The following is a 16157-nucleotide window of genomic DNA, read 5'->3' on the forward strand; positions in this document are numbered from 1 at the left end:
GCCAAAGAAATGGGAAACATTCGTCTGTGTAACTAGATAGAGACAGGGTCTGTAGGGATTTCAAATAAGAATTCTAGGAAGTCCATTGTTTGACAGTTACTTAAGAGATTGTCTGTCATTTTGCTACTGACTTTTTGTTATTTGGGCTAATTTTATTATGTTTCGTTTAGTCTATAGACTAAGAGACTTCGGCCTGGTGTCACAGTTTAAATGCTTTGAGGCAACAATAATAGATGGTCTCACTTTTGATTCTAAATCCTTATTGGTCGTCGGTTGAATTGTAACAATTCATAAGGAGGAATGAAAGTCTAAAGCATGCCAATTTTCTGACCTTTTGGTAAAACTTGCAAAATTGAGTTTTAAAGGTTGCTGTGATTTATTGTAATGATGCAATACAACTCTAAATGTTTGCAGTTACAAATTAATGCGGAATGTAATGTTAAAATAGTGTAAGATTCAACTGGGAGTTCCGCAAGGATGCCTTCTAAGGATGTCAATGGCCCTTTCTTAATTCACAGATAGTGTCTGAAAAGTTCTGGATTATTTAAAAACTTCATGATTCTATACCACTTGCCTTGCTCTATTTTTCCCTCAGCAAGGTTAGTTTGCTTAAGCCATTATTTAAGGCAGCAATTGTTTTAACTGTTTCCTCTTATTTACAGTATAAGAATGTTTGCCAAAACTCTTTTTTCGAAATAACAGCGATAGCTGTAATAGAACGACTTTTTGCCATGAGACATTCTGTATATACGAAGAGAAACAATTCTTAAAACGTTGCTTCCATCTCTTTAAATGAATTCTCTTAGAACCTTCGACTTCTTGACTCAGAGCAACAGCAAAAACTCGATCAAAGAGATCAGAGAACAATCTTCTATGCAGGATCCTTCTTCATTTCTATTCAACAGAATTGAACCAAACACACACAAAAAATGGAATATGTCCTGCCAAGGCGAGGAGAAATGAAAATGAACGAGTTAGACGGGAGAGACGAAGCTAAGACTGGCAAAAAAAAATTCTAAGACGTCCAGAATGAGACAGGAACAAGGAGAGTAGATCGTTGACAGGAACAGTAAATCACAAAGAGCTTGAAGGAAGATCCCTGGAAAAACACAATGCCTTAAGCAAATGTTCATTGGAATAGTAAAGGGCAATATACATTTTATTAATAGAAGTTAGGTACTAGTATGATATACGCCCTACCTAATGTTCTTCTAATATATTTCTCTGACGCTCAATACTAATGAAACATACCAAAGTAAGATAAAAATATAATACTTTCGAAACAAATTTGGGGTATCCCTCCCCCCTTACCTGCAAATATATAGCCCAAATTATATATTTTCCATCTATTTTGTCACTTCTCTTTGTCTTGTCTCACTCTAAGCTGAGATAAACTAACGAAGGAAAACGGTTCTATAATGTGTCAATGAATGAACAATACTAGGTAGGGTGACACTGTCCAAGTGCTTGCTCCCCCCCCCCTCTTATGAGCAAATATATAGCCCAAATTATATATTTTCCATCTAATGTGTCACTTCTCTTCGTCTTGTCTCACGCTAAGCTGAGAGAAACTAACGAAAAAAACGGTTCTATAGTGTGTCAATGAATGAACAACATTAGGTAGAGCGTTTATCCTACAAGTACCATAAGTTGTTATTGGTATGGAATTAGTTGAAAATTCCCTTTCATACCAAGGCTTCCATGCATTTGCCTTCTCCTATCTTCCTCGGTCTTTTTGAAACGAATTCCTTGTCGTTTATGAAAATACTATTACCTATTATCGCACTTAAGATGCTTTAATTCATTGCAATCACACATATTCATTGAAACTTTGCTTCTCTTTGAAATCTGCTCCCTTGCCAAAAGGCATCCTGAGTATGGGCACTTTTTTATATTTTATATTTTTTATATTTTTTTATATTTTTCCAAAAAGCTAAGGCTCATCATTATGAACTTAATTGAATTCTAATTTAAAAATATGAAATTATGTTTTTTTTTTTTTTTACCTTCTAGACTAAAGTGGCTCACAAGTTTCACGTACTTAGTGTGTTTTGTTTTTCGAGAGTAATATGTTGGTGGCTCATAATTTGTGGCAAGGTTAACTGAAATAGTGGGGAAGGCCTGTCCGTGGAAATTTTTTCAGAGGGATACAGAGGTTTGGCCATTTAACAAAAACCTCGTTTTTCGCAAAATTTTCGCTTTGTATCCTTTCAGGGGGATCTAACCTTATTGCCCTCCCTGTTAGATGTATTTGATTGGATGGCTAATATTTAACGTTTACATAATCTTCTTTTTGTTTGAAAAAGATCTGAATCTAAAGTACCTGTATTTTTCTTTAAAATAAATAAGGTCTGACCATAAAAACGACTAATTTAAGGCCAAAGGTTAATAGGTTTGTGAAAAAATAAAAAAAGAACAGAAGAGAAAAGTTGTCTTGCTTCTCTAAAATAACTCTTTTGACCTAGTAAAAGATAGTTTCAAAAAGAAAAATCATCAACTGATTCCTTGTACTAATAATTATTTATTAGAGGTTTTTTCCGTAGTTCCATTATACGAACAAGTCCCTCTATCAATTGATTCATACGTCGGAATGGTAATTCTAACATAAAAAAGCAATAAGGAAAATTAAATGCCAATAAGAATTTGTTTAATGGTGTATTAATTTCATAATAGTATCAAATTACTTAAGCACGTTAACATGTTAAACAAAGTAAGTGAAAGCAAGTGTTCTTTTTTGCTGGGTTTGATTTTGGATAGTGTTTATAAGTTAAAGAGAACATGACTGAGTGATTTGGGTAAAATGCGTGCGCATGCATTTATTTTGGAGAGGCACAAAAGAAAATCCAAAATACGGATTATTTTGAAAATAAAAAAAAAATATAGGGAAACTCGCAAAAGTCTCAACATTCTTAGGAGGGGCAAACAGGACCAAAATACACCCCTCTCTCTCCCACTCCCTATTTACTGGCGTGATCATATGAAGTTAATATTGATACAAGACTTAATGATGACATGCTTATTTACGACAGAAACTAACTTTTTCGTCTTGGATAATAAACCAATTATCTTTGTAACATAACTATAAGATATTTCTGTTTAAATACTGGAGGCTAAAAGGTATAAGAAAATTCAAAATATGGATTATTTAAAAAATTAATGAAATTAAAGGAAAACTTGCAAAAACATCAACACTCTTGGGAGGGGCAAACAGGGCTAAAAGACATCCCTCTCTCTCCAACTCCCTGTTTATTGGCATGCTCATATGAAGTTGATATTGATATAAGGCTTAATGATGACATGCTTATTTACGACATAAACTAACCTTTTTCGTCTTGGATAATAAGTAAATTATCTTTTAGACGTATGTATAAGATAATTCTGTTTAAAGAATGGAGGCTAAGAGGTAGGAATTGCCATATTTTCTTACTAATTAATTCAAAATTTTGGAAATCTTTTATTTAGTGTTTACCAGTTTTTTATATAGAATTTTAAATCTTTCCAAATTTTCTTTTTCTGGTTCTAACAAAGAAGACTAGCGTCACATCCTCTTTATTACTGGAACAACGAATCTTATATAAGATAAGGCGAATTTGAATAAATAAAACACTCCCATGTCCCTGACAACTTTGTAGAAATCAAACTAAAAGACCGAGTTCGTAAACTAAAAATTTCTGGAAAGCGTAATTACTTATAATTATAAATAAATACTAATACATCGTTAGCGCAGACATACATGGTCATAATCATTTGCCGAATATATATTTAATAATATATATAATATAATATAATTATAATATAAAATATAACATAATAATAATTTTAATAATATAATATATTTGCCGAAGTTGAACCATCCCTGGTCATCGGTATTAGCCCTGTAGTTAAGATGTTCTTGTTTTTTAAGTGTTTGTCTTCGTGCTCAGTGTGTATTTGACTGTATTCAGGAGAGGGGCTAGGGGTTTGACCCCTTCCTTGAAATGCTTGTCTGACTCGTAAAAACGTAATAAAAATGTATAAGCCGCATTTTGATGCGTTTTATTAATTTTTTTAACGCCTCTTCGAAAGAAAACCTTGATACGGCCCTGGGTAAAGCTATTTTGATTTTCAAAATTTTATGTTTTGTGCATTTTTATTGCATTAGAGACCACGGAAAAGGATCATGCACTCTAAACTCATCATGGCAGAATTTTACTCGAGAGTTTGTTGAAACTTTTAGCCGCTATCTGGAATATCCTCTCAGTAGATATAACTATCCAGTAATTGGAATAACTTTCCGTCACTAAACTCGTTTAAAAAGAATTTCTATCGTTTGATACGACAAAGGCAAGATTGCCTAGCCGCATATCGTGGAGTTTCCTCAATTTCGAATCCTGCAAATGTTGCGAAAGAAAGGTCATAGGCTACTTATTTATTGGTGATGAAGACGAAGTTTGGCTTGGTGTATTTTGCTCAAATGCTATACTTCCAACACTACTTCAGAGCCAGGTCGTATTCAGGAATGGGGGGCGGCTACTTGTTTTTATTCCCCCCCCCCCGGACTTTTTTTGACTCGTAAAAACGCAACATAAATGCATATAAACAAGTTTTTAATGAGTTTTTTAAAGTTTTTATTGTACACTCTCCCCCGAGCAAAAATCCTGGATATGCCCTTATCTCAGAGCATCTTTTCTATCCTACTTCCTCTGCTGTTTTACTGAAATGAAGTAACTCGAGGTCTGCAATAAAGTCAAAATCGGGAGTGCATGCAGGGTAAGGGAGCCTTGAAGCTCCTGGGATTCCCTGAATCTCAACGTCTAATGACTTTCCCTCTACTTTTTTATATATTTTTCGTATCTTTACGGTATTTGTGCCCGTTTCCCCAAAAGCAAAATTCTGTGTCCGTGCCTGGGTGGAATACCACATTGTGGAAAGCATGTTTGATACTGTGATTGTCTCATGATCTGCTGCAATTGTTAACGCGCACTATCAGTTTAAGAGCTAATGCACTTTTTAATGCCCAGATGAAAATCAGGCAGGCGTCATAATTATGCATTAAATTTTTATGACTCTCTTAGTTGATAAAACTCAACAATAGTATAATCTCCTTTGATAGTCATATCTCACAACAAGCATGATATGACAATGTTTCTTTTTTTTATGACTTTTTGTTAAAAAAAAAACAGTTAATGACAGAGGGTTGTGGGCAAGTGTCCTTGACACTGTACACAGGGATATACGTGGCTGTGTTTAGGGGGAGGGGGAACAATAAAAGGATTGTAATTTGAATATGAAGTGCTTTGAAGTTTGGGGAGAATTAGGATTTTTGGGGCCTGAACCTGAGATTGGGGTTATTTTGTTTTGTACTTTTGTTTTCCCCTTAGCAATTCGTATATTATTTATATTATAAATAATTTATATATTATTTATAGCATAATTATATATTATTTTGTGCTTTTGTTTTCCCTTTAGCAATTAGAAACGCACGCACTTTTGGGTGCGTTTCCAAGTCCTACCCCTTGCTTGAAATATAAACATCTCTACGGGGTTTCCCTATGTTTCCCTGTATGTTTTGCCATTTCGTCGGTTTTGTTAGTGCGAGGAAGGTGGCCAACTTACCCCTTTCTGTGAAATAATTTCTATCAAAGTGCCTGGTCAAATCATATCGCTTCAAGTGTCTTGAAGCGACATTTTTGTTCGGTTAAAACCCCTTTTGGTATTAAGTCTGCTTGGGAGCGTACCACACCCACGCGGCAACTGTGCGCTGTATAAAATTTCTTGCTAAATATTCTTGCCTACGGATTTTCTGATGAATATGGTTTTTACGAGAGAGGACGTAATACGTTAATTCCAATGGATTTTTTTCTTCATAGGAAAAGCACTACTCCCTTCAAGAGAGAGAAAAATAGGATTTATTAGAATATGATAATTGGCACAGCTAGATTTTTTCAGGCGGAGGGAGGGGGTTAGTTTACCTTATTCTATCAGAAGTTTGCTTTGAACTTACTTTTGAGGATATCTAAGGGGAAGCTGCCCACTCTTTCTCTAGCTACTTCTATTATGCAGTTATGTTCTACAAAGGGCAGGAGTTGTTCCACCTTAATCTCATCTTGTTGCGACATTAAAATTGAACTTCCGGAAACACATTTTTGGTCCTTTTTAGTTGTAAAAATATGCATTATAAAGGTGTTAGTTGACAGTTTGTAGCAACTTGGATATTCAGCTTGATGAATATTTGAGCTTGATTGAATCCCCATTGGTCATTAAAAAGGAAAGTTCCCTTCCAGTCCGTCACTTTGGCTCTTAATAATTCAGGACAAGTGCCGGGTCTTCAGCGCAGGAACTAGCATTTCGATAATGACGTTCTGGAACCAATGACAGATAGCTGGCACTTCAGATCAATACTGCATCAATGTTGGATACTGTCTATCGCTCAGCCCACGAACCTAAATCACCATTGACAGAGCCGGCTTTTTGAATCTTAACGATTTCTAAAAAGAAGGTGATAGAAAGGCCTGCGCAGATATGAAGGAAATGCTAATCTTCCTCAAACTGGGTGAATGCGTTTAAGTATCTGGTTCTATTCCTTTCTCGGGAAACCATTTACAACCATCAAATCCTGAGAAAAAACTTAAGTAGCACCACCTGGTAGTATATTTTAGGGGGGGGGGGCTCAAATCATATTTTGATAAAAACTCAAACTGATTTCTGGGGGGAGGGGGATACAAACTAAAGGAATGGTATTTTTCAATAGTTGTTCATAGTAAATATTTACATGGGGTTTCGTTTATGGGGGGAGGGGCTCATAGTTCCAATTAGTTATTGTCGAATGACATCCTCACAATAAAAATTGTGGTTTAACCCAAATAAAGGAGTATCGAGCAGATAATGATAGTGATTAATTGATAGCAAAAGCTATGGGGAGACACGGAGGAAACTAGTTATATACACTGAAGAGTACAGGAGGAAAAATCCCGCAAGAACCTTCCAAAAAAACCTGGATTCTTATGAAAAACATCGTAAAAGGCATAGAATTCGAGATATGTGGGCCTGAAAAGTTTGTAAAGACTTAAATCCTTTCTCATAGGAAAATATCCTGACCCTCTTTCCAAAGGGACTTGACCTCTAAAAGCCTAGTCGATTTTTCAGTTCAAACCCATATCGTCATGTTAAATGTTCAGTCACTTGTTGTCCTACAACAGGGGCACCCCTGAAGTGGGGAAAACAAGAAACCTGCTGTACCAAGGAAACCAAATTTATGTCTAAAGTTGTAGGAATTTTAGAAATAATTAGACACTTTTCTGGAAAAACATTTTTTCCAAATATGTACCCTAGGATACATTTTACATGATAAGCCCCCTCCAAAAAAAATTAATAAAGCTGCTCTGTAAGTATGGTAGTTTATTAAGATGCCATTGAAGTTCAATTTAGTTTATTAATGAAAAAGAAAAAATTAGCAACCAGCAAAACGTAGAAGGGCTCTCAATGGGTAATGTTAAATGCCTGGTACACAATGTGGCACTTGATTAAGAGCAAACACTAATATATTACGTTGACGCACATATAAGATGAATAGCATAGAAACACAGACAAGCGAGAGGGGGATAGAAGTATCTTTACATGCTCTATAAGTAGGGGTTGTAATTTTGGTTGATTTAATACCTTGACAAAATGCCAATGCCAATTTAGAGCCTACACGTCTATTGAATGCATTTTTGATGGAGTATAATCTTTGCAACTACCCTACACCTGTGGATATGAAGCTCTGCCACTCCTTCCAAATCGCAGGACTCTTATGACTTCCTCTCTAACTTCTTGAGTTCTTCACATAAATTTCTGGATTTTGCCTTTTGTTAGTGCCCCCTCCTCCGTGAAAAATTGTCCTGTACTTGAATACATTTGGAAATTTGTGCTCAATTTCATTGGCAGTCAAAGTTTTATATGTTTTTTTTTTTTACTTTGATTTTTTTAAATTGAATCTGTTGGGCTTACTAAACTGTTTCATTCAATTGTCAATGCTTTATTTGCTCTAATTTCTGAAATTTGAGCTCGTTTGATTTAATCATTTAAAATCGTACCATTCAGTTATCCTCCCTCTGTTCAATTTAATTTCTTAAATGAAAGTTATATATAAAAATTTAATAAATCACGTCTTGTGTTCTCAAAGTTCTCTTTCAAGGGAAAAGGTCCATCAAGGCCATTAGTAAGATGTTTTCTAAGCTTGAATGCATTCGAGTTCACTGAGCCGCAGTAGAAAAGTTGCGAAGATATGGAATGGTCTTTCTAAGTTTTCCCTCGTCAGCTTTTGTGAGAATTTCCTTTTAGCTGAAAAACATTTGGCCGTGTTCCACATTCTTTCTGTGATTCCAAAGTGTCTGGACTGGATTGTTTGACGGATGTCGAGTCGGAGATCCCATCGCTGCCATTCTTCAACGAACATAGGGACTTTCTACCCTGTTGTTTGTTTTCAAATAAAATTTAAAATAGAATAATAAAGGATGCCAGTTGGGGCGAGGCCCCTGAATCTTCAGATTTATAAAATACATACCAAAACTGGGAAGTCCTCATCTTGAAATTTACCATAGATATCAACAGAAGACTAACATGCTTTTCAAATAGAGACCATTCACGGAGAATTGAAGACCTTAAAGATTTGCACCCTTCCCCTGAACATATCTGTTCATTCACCATATACATTCACCACATATTTCTTGTATAATTGATAACTGTTAGCTCTAGGGAAAACCTGATTATAGGGAAAGGTCGGGTAGATCACCAGACACTCAGTCTCGTGGTCACTGGTTTGCGCCCCATTTCATGCTTTTTTCTGCCAATAAAAAATAAAATATTGTGGATATAAACGTTCCTGGGCAAAGTTATATGTGCGGAGAAACAAAATCATATTAGATGCTCAAATGTATAGAGGATTTGGTCAAAGTGGAGGGATATCTTTCCTCTTCGGAAATGAGCTTTCAAAAAAATTGTGGTTTTGGAGTCTCCTGTTTTGTGTCACGGGTGGGGGATCAAGTGGTTGAGGTGATTTTGTGCTGAGGTGATGTAGCGAAACTTATCTGATAGATCTTTTATGCCTGTCGGCCGCCAGACTTCACCGCTAGTTTTGTATAATTCATCCATTTTGTTTATGCGACCAGCTTGGCCCTCTCATTGAAATGAATTCCTACATACACCGCTCGAACAAAGCTTTCATAATTAGACCAATTGTAAAGTTTAAACGTTGTTTCCTTCAACGCCATGAAAATATCAGATATAAATATGCAAATACAAATCGTACAATTATTGATGCTGTCAAACAGTTATTGCCTCGTAAGGGTCGATTTATGCAATAAAATTAAAATCATTCTCTACATTCCCACATAGTCTGGCCAGTACTGAAGGCTTGTATGATCCTTTTACAATCTCTGAATGCCTCTGAATTCCCACCATTACTTACGACTAGATAAGGATCTGATTTGGGGCCACTGGACGACTGCTCAGGCAATCAACTTTTCGATATTATCACAGATAACCCCAAACCCTTTTTCAGACAAGAAATAACCCCAATTGGGTCTGGTGAGTTGCAAGATTTTCGCTTTAATGGGAAAATCGCAAGAAGGACATGAAAATTGTCAGGGAAAAAACACTTTTTATGGGATTTTCTGAAGATAGCCCACCATCCCGATGACCATCAGGCCAACCTTTGGTCTTCATTATTGTTTAGATTCTAAGTGAGATATCATAATTGACTCTTATTCAGAAGTTATGAACTTCCGCAAAATCAGAAAGTCTATTTCAAAAAGTAGGATTAACTTATAAGAGTGGGAACTGGCGCTATCAATATAAAAGGACTATCAATGCCATCTAGCATTTGGCGACACTTGACATTTTTTCAGTGTTATAATAAGAATAACTAATTTGATAAGTGTTATGGGTAGAATTAGGGTAGTAATAAATCTCAGATTTCAGTTCTGAACACCAAAAACAAGAAGAACAATAGGGAATTTCTCAAGACAGTGGGAAACAAATTAGAATGAATATTTCGGCCCTATGTCCAAGGGCCGTCCTCAGCAATATAAATACGAAAAAACAACTTATAAGAGGCTAAAATCAATAAAACTAAAATTAACATTGATTTTATCCTCTTGTAATTTTTTTTTTTATTTATATTGCTGCGGACGGCCCTTGGACATAGGGCCAAAATATTCATTCTAATTTGTTTCCCACTGTCTTGAGAAATTCCCTATTGTTCTTCTTGTTTTTGGTGTTTGTGGTGGAAAGGCAGTGTGGTCTTCGTCGTTATTTACAGATGTCAGTTCCTGACAGAAGAACAATTACAAAGCTTGAGAAAATGCAAAGTGTCACCAGACGCTAGATGGCGTTGATTTTTTTGTTGTTGACACCATCGCTAGTTTCCACTCTTTGGTTTATATGAAAGAGACAGTATTGTGTAAAGAAGTCTTTTAAGGAGTACGAAATGTGCATGGCGCAATTTTGGAAAAGGTCATTAAAAACACCAGAAACGCTATTTTATGTAGGGGCCATGTGACCCTTCGGACAAAAACCCGTGAAATACAAACCCAAAGGAAGAAACTTTCTTGAAAAATCAGAAAAAATGTGGGACTATCGTAATCTCGATCTCATCAGAGAAAAGCAGAAACAGTATATTTGAACTCAGTAAGTACTACTCCGCACAAAAGATTGGGGTTAAGCTCTCCTATATAATAATGCATTTGTTTAAGCAGAACCATTTTTCGTGTCGTAAGCATTTGAACCCGCAGTTGCCCCTCGTAATAATTCGAAGAAAAAAATCATTATATAGCCCATGCCCCTGGACTCTCTGAATGTGGACCCCTCTTGCCGCTCAATAAAAATTCTGGAGCTACGCTCCTCGAACACCGAAGATAATATGAATTTGTTTTTTATTTAAATGTTACTTTGACTGAGTATTAACAGGAATCTATTGTCCATGCAAGTTTTTCTACTAGCGAATGCATTTACAATCTAAAACTCACATCCTATCTTATATACGAATTTAGTCTCCATAATAAAAAGATTTTAATTACAACACAAAAGAAAACTCATTAGATATGCAAGGCGATGAAGACTTTACTAGAACAGGTTTTTGCTGAATTTTATATTCTTCTACACGACTTGAAAAATCAAACCAGTCGACGCAGATGAACTCAGTAGGGGGTTCATTTTCTTGACTCCGGGTATGAGTGCGACGGGGGGTCATGCCCTAAAGTCAGTTATAAGCTGTGCTTTTCATGGTTTGGGACCCCCAGGTTTTGTCCCCTTGAAGTAAAATCTGTGAACAATAGCTAGGTGCTTTTTTCATTTTACTTGGTGCTAAGGGGGTAGCCCTTTTCTCATCAGTTTATCGGCACGTTTTAGAAAAATATCTTACTTAAAATTCAGCATGGTAGTAAGAGAAATTCTGGAGGCCTAGACCTCCCTCCTAAAGACAAGATCACAAATATATACTTTTCAAACTCATGAAGGTGAATTTGCACCTTTTTTATTCCTAAATTCGTGGCGTCAGGTGTAATTAAATATGGGATTCGACACTAGTCTTTTATCGACGTTTTAGATAATTGTTGAATTTTCTTTTGAAAGAGTAAATAGGTAGAAACAATTCTCTAAAATTACACAGAGTTCGCTATTTGTATTGAATCGTCAAGACAGCGAAAGACAGGGGCAAATTTCAAGCATTTTTATTGGGGGGGGGGAGTAAAAGGGGTCCATATCTGAACACTCAAGGGGCGTGGGCTATATAATATTTTTTCTCCAAATTATTGGGAGAATGCCCCCCCACAAACAACGCCCCTGGCGAAAGATGAACGTACTATTCGGAATTTGTATGGAATTCTATAAAGCATTAGGATATTTTTGCAGTGTGGTCCAGGGGGGGGCTAGTCTACTGGGACAAATATCCCAAAATATAAATTAACTCCTCCCTTCGAAAGGAAGGGATTTTATTCGGGGGGGGGGACTTTATAAAAATCATCAAAATGTGTCTTTATACTTTTTATTACATTTTTACGGGTCGAATAACATTTCAGGGGGGTCAAATCCCCTAACTCCTCCCTGAATACGGCCTCGGTCCTCGCCGAAAAGAATTTTAAGCTCCAGCCAGCTGCAAACTATTGAATTCTGATATATAAGCCCACGGCTCAATTGTTTCAGTGTTTCTGCCTTGAATGCCGAAGAATTCAGTCGTCGATAAATTTGCATACTCATTCGCCCAAGTTTGGGCTTCTTTCATCACTTTCATTGTATCAATGACCATTTCATAATTCTTTCACGATGACTAGAATTGCAATAATTGTATGCTTTGTTTTTCTTTAAAGTCTATACTTTCCTGTAGCAATTTTTCCATTGTTGGTCGTTAAGAATGTTTTATCGCATGTTTTATGTGATCGCCATATTTAAGACAGTATTTCATCCAGGCTGACAATTTGTAAACACTATGACGTGTTCCTCGTACCCTCCATCTTGTTGTGCCAATAACCTGTCATGAAAGTTATGTATTCTTCTACGTCATGGTACGTCATTTTATGGGAAACTTAATGACGGGAATAGCGTTAAAAATAAATATAACTCTTTGAAAGGAAGAAAATTGCAGGATCAGAATCAAAAAGACCGTATCTGTTTAAGTTTGAAGTTTATCAGTTAGCAAATAAAGATGGTTTCAATCAAAATACCATATCTTGTGAAACTTGGAAGTCCAATAGATCTCTTTGAAAGGAAATGCAAGGGAAATATTGAAAGGAAATTTAAGGGAAATATCGAAGGAAATACAAAATATATATCTATGGAAGGGAAAAAATTGAAAGGTTCGAATAAAAGGTCGTATCTGGTAAATTTGACTTATATAAATGAAACGAGGGAAAAAAGAGTTTGAATCAAAATAATGTGTATGGGGAAACTCAGATTTTCAATGTAAATCTTTGGAAGGAAACCTTTAAAGCAAATATAAAATATATCTCTTTGAAAGAAGGAAACTGAAGGCTTAGAATAAAAGGCCGTGCCCGTTAAAATTTGACCTATAAATGAACCAAGGTGAAAAATGAAACTTTGAATCAAAACAACGTGTCTGGGGAAACTCAGATTTCCAGTGTAAGCCTTTAGAAGGAAATATAAATGAAATATCTAAAGCAAACATAAAATATATCTCTTTGGAAAGGATAAGAGTGGAGGCTTAGAATAAAAGGCCGTGTCTGGTAAAAATTTGGCTTCTATAAATGAGCCAAGGGAAAAAAAATCTAATCAAAATAACGTGTGTGGGGAAACTCAGATTTCCATTGTAAATCTTTGAAAGGAAATATAATAAAAATATTCCAACAAAACAAAATATAACTCTTTTAAGGGAAAAAAGTTGGAGGCTCTGAACCAAAAGATTGTATTTGGAAAAAAGGAAATTCAACCAGGGAAAAAAAAAAAAATCAAAATGCCGTATCTGGTGAAATGTGGATTTTCAATATGATTCTTGAAAGAAAATCTAAGGAAAATGTTGGGGAAAATATAACTATATAAAACTCTTTAAAAATCGATAATTTTTGAAAAAAAAATTTGAAAGAGGAAAAATAGGAGACTTAGAATAAACGGCCGAACTTGGTAGAATGTGAATCCTACCAATCACCCAAAAAAAGAAAGTTTGAATCAGAATATTTTGTCTGATGGAACCCGGAGTTCTAATGTAAATGTTTTGATAAGGAAATATGGAAAGTAAGTATAAAATATAACTTTCTGGAATGGAGAAAGTTAGGTACGTAAAATAAAAGGCCATACCGATATTAAGAGACTTTTTATATTAATAATACTTTTTATTCTAAGAGACCTAGCAGGTATCATGTTCAGGGATATTGCAGATTCCATGCACATTCAGCTTACCCATAACCCATAGATGATAAATCTTTATTTTTGCAAATTATATTACGCATAACTTTTTCAGAGAGTATTCAAGTTCGCAGTTGGTGCCAGAAACTTCGGTTTGCAGGGGTGCGACTAAGATTTTTGGGATTGGCATCTTCTTTCGTTCTATTGTTAAAAAGTCAGTATTGTATTCAGGCTTTATACCACCGATTTACTTAAAGGCGTCAAAAAGGAGATCACTTTTGTTTTCATTATCTACCTTTAGCTTACCCATAGTGCTAAGCAAGGTATTTGAGGTATTTTAATGTTTCAGGTGGTTAAGGCCGAATCTTGCTTCGGGTTACAAATAGAATATCAGGCTATAGTTATTGTAGTTCACACTAGTATTGCATACTATATAAATTTATATTTGTATATATATTCTATATATCTATATGGATTATACACCTAAATTATATATGGGCAAAATTAACTCCAGCTTTTAAATGCAATGTTTTTTCCCTAATTTTGACTTCTCAAATGTATCATGAGCAGTTGATGCAATTAGTCACCGTATGTACTCATGTTAAAAATGTCGAAAAAACGTATCCTAAAAAGGGGAGTAATTAAACTATTATGGGTAAAAATGGATCTCCCTTCAGTTCTGGCTCCTCTGTGAAAATTCTTGGCCCTCACTTAAAAAGGACACCCAAACAGCGCCACTTATTGCCACGTTTAACTTCGACCTCCTGAGATAAATTCGTTCCCCCCTCCAGGGCTGTATCCAGAATTTTGTTAGGGTAGATTTGATAAGATTGTTTTGGTGGGGGATAGGAGGGCTTACAAAATAATTTCTGTCCGGCGGGGGCTGGGGAGTGGTTTACGAAAATTTTTTTCCTGAGAGGGCGTAAGGGTTTTTATCTGCATTTTTAAGGTCAATTTAAGGGGCGAAGAATTTTTTGTTGATTTTTTAAGAGAAACAGTCTTTTTACCAGCATTTTTAAGGCCAATTTACGTGTCACAGAAATATTTCGGGGAGGATGCTATACAAACCTAGTAATTTCCCAAGATACGGGCTTTCTCCCCTCCCTTCCTTTTCAAGAGAAATTGAAACGGCGAATCTAAATTCTATATGACGATAGTTTTCATATTCTTGTTGTGAACGTTGTTTCCTGCACTCAAACACAGGATGCCAATTCAAGAAAATTTAGGGGGAGGATTTTATCGTTTCTTGGGGGGGGGTTACTTTTGTCTTTTTGTCAATTTTATAACGAAAATATCAAGAGGACATTTTTTTCCAAATCTAGTTAGGATTTATTGCCTCCTCCCCCTCCCAATTACTGCCATTGCATATGAATGTTCTGATCTAGGATGGTCAAATTAGGTAAGAGTGGTTTCATTGAATAGTGTTTTATTTTTTCTTATGCTTTGACTTTTCAATAGGCTTAGCTGTTCAAATAGTTGCAAGCAGTAATCCAATATCTTACAAGACCTTTTCCCATTGTTCAACGTCCAGGTTGCGAGCGAAGGTTGATCCCTTTACACAAGCGATTAGATATCAAAAGACCTCTGTGGAATGTCTTCTTGCGTTGTATGAATGCACTGGTTACTTAGGTGAATAGGTTTATGGAACCGGGAATTGAGCATTACAGTTTGGGCGAACAATGCTGATCCCGGTTTGCTCTTATTCTTCTGTTTGGAAAGCATTGTAGTCGAATTTGGCTGTTTTTACAAGAATTAACTATATCACTGACTTGATAGATTTCTCATTTTTTAGAAGAAGAAACTGAAGAAAATTCAGCGTGAAATATTTTACAAGGAAAAATTTTTGGTTTCATTTCAAAATCATTTTTTTTTATGCCCTAATATTTCCCTATTTTGAAGAAGAAAATGAAGCAAACAGGGTGATATTTTTGCTGGAATATATATGACTTCATCTCAGAATCAATTTGAGTTCTGCATGCCCCTTATATTTCCCCATGTTTTTAGGAGAAATGAAAGTATTTCAGGATGAAAATTTTGCATTGACGAATTACGATTTTAAAATTAAAGATTTAAAATTATTATCAATTCTGTACGCCCTAATATATCTGCCTATTTTGAAGAAAACATTTACATCGAGGGTTAGGCTAGTACGCAGGAATTTGTTTCGGGGGGGGGCAAATCCTTCAAATCCCTTATTCTATGAAAAGTATCAGATAGGCTAATTATGAGAAAGTAAAAAGACGTGAGATTTCGGGGGGGGGCAGAGGCCCCTGCTGCTTACGTGCCAGCCAAGGGTCAGCAAGCATTGTTATACCCACCAATTTAAAACACTTCATTTGCTTTGT

General features: G+C 35.7%; 1 protein-coding gene across 2 annotated transcripts in view; it reads left to right on the forward strand.

Moving 5' to 3' along the window:
* Positions 1–16157, forward strand: part of LOC136028960 (homeobox protein homothorax-like) — a 199741-nt gene that overhangs the window by 58241 nt on the left and 125343 nt on the right. The gene's annotated exons all lie outside the window — the stretch shown is intronic.

Source organism: Artemia franciscana, chromosome 7, assembly GCF_032884065.1.
Source record: "Artemia franciscana chromosome 7, ASM3288406v1, whole genome shotgun sequence".
Lineage (NCBI taxonomy): Eukaryota > Metazoa > Arthropoda > Branchiopoda > Anostraca > Artemiidae > Artemia > Artemia franciscana.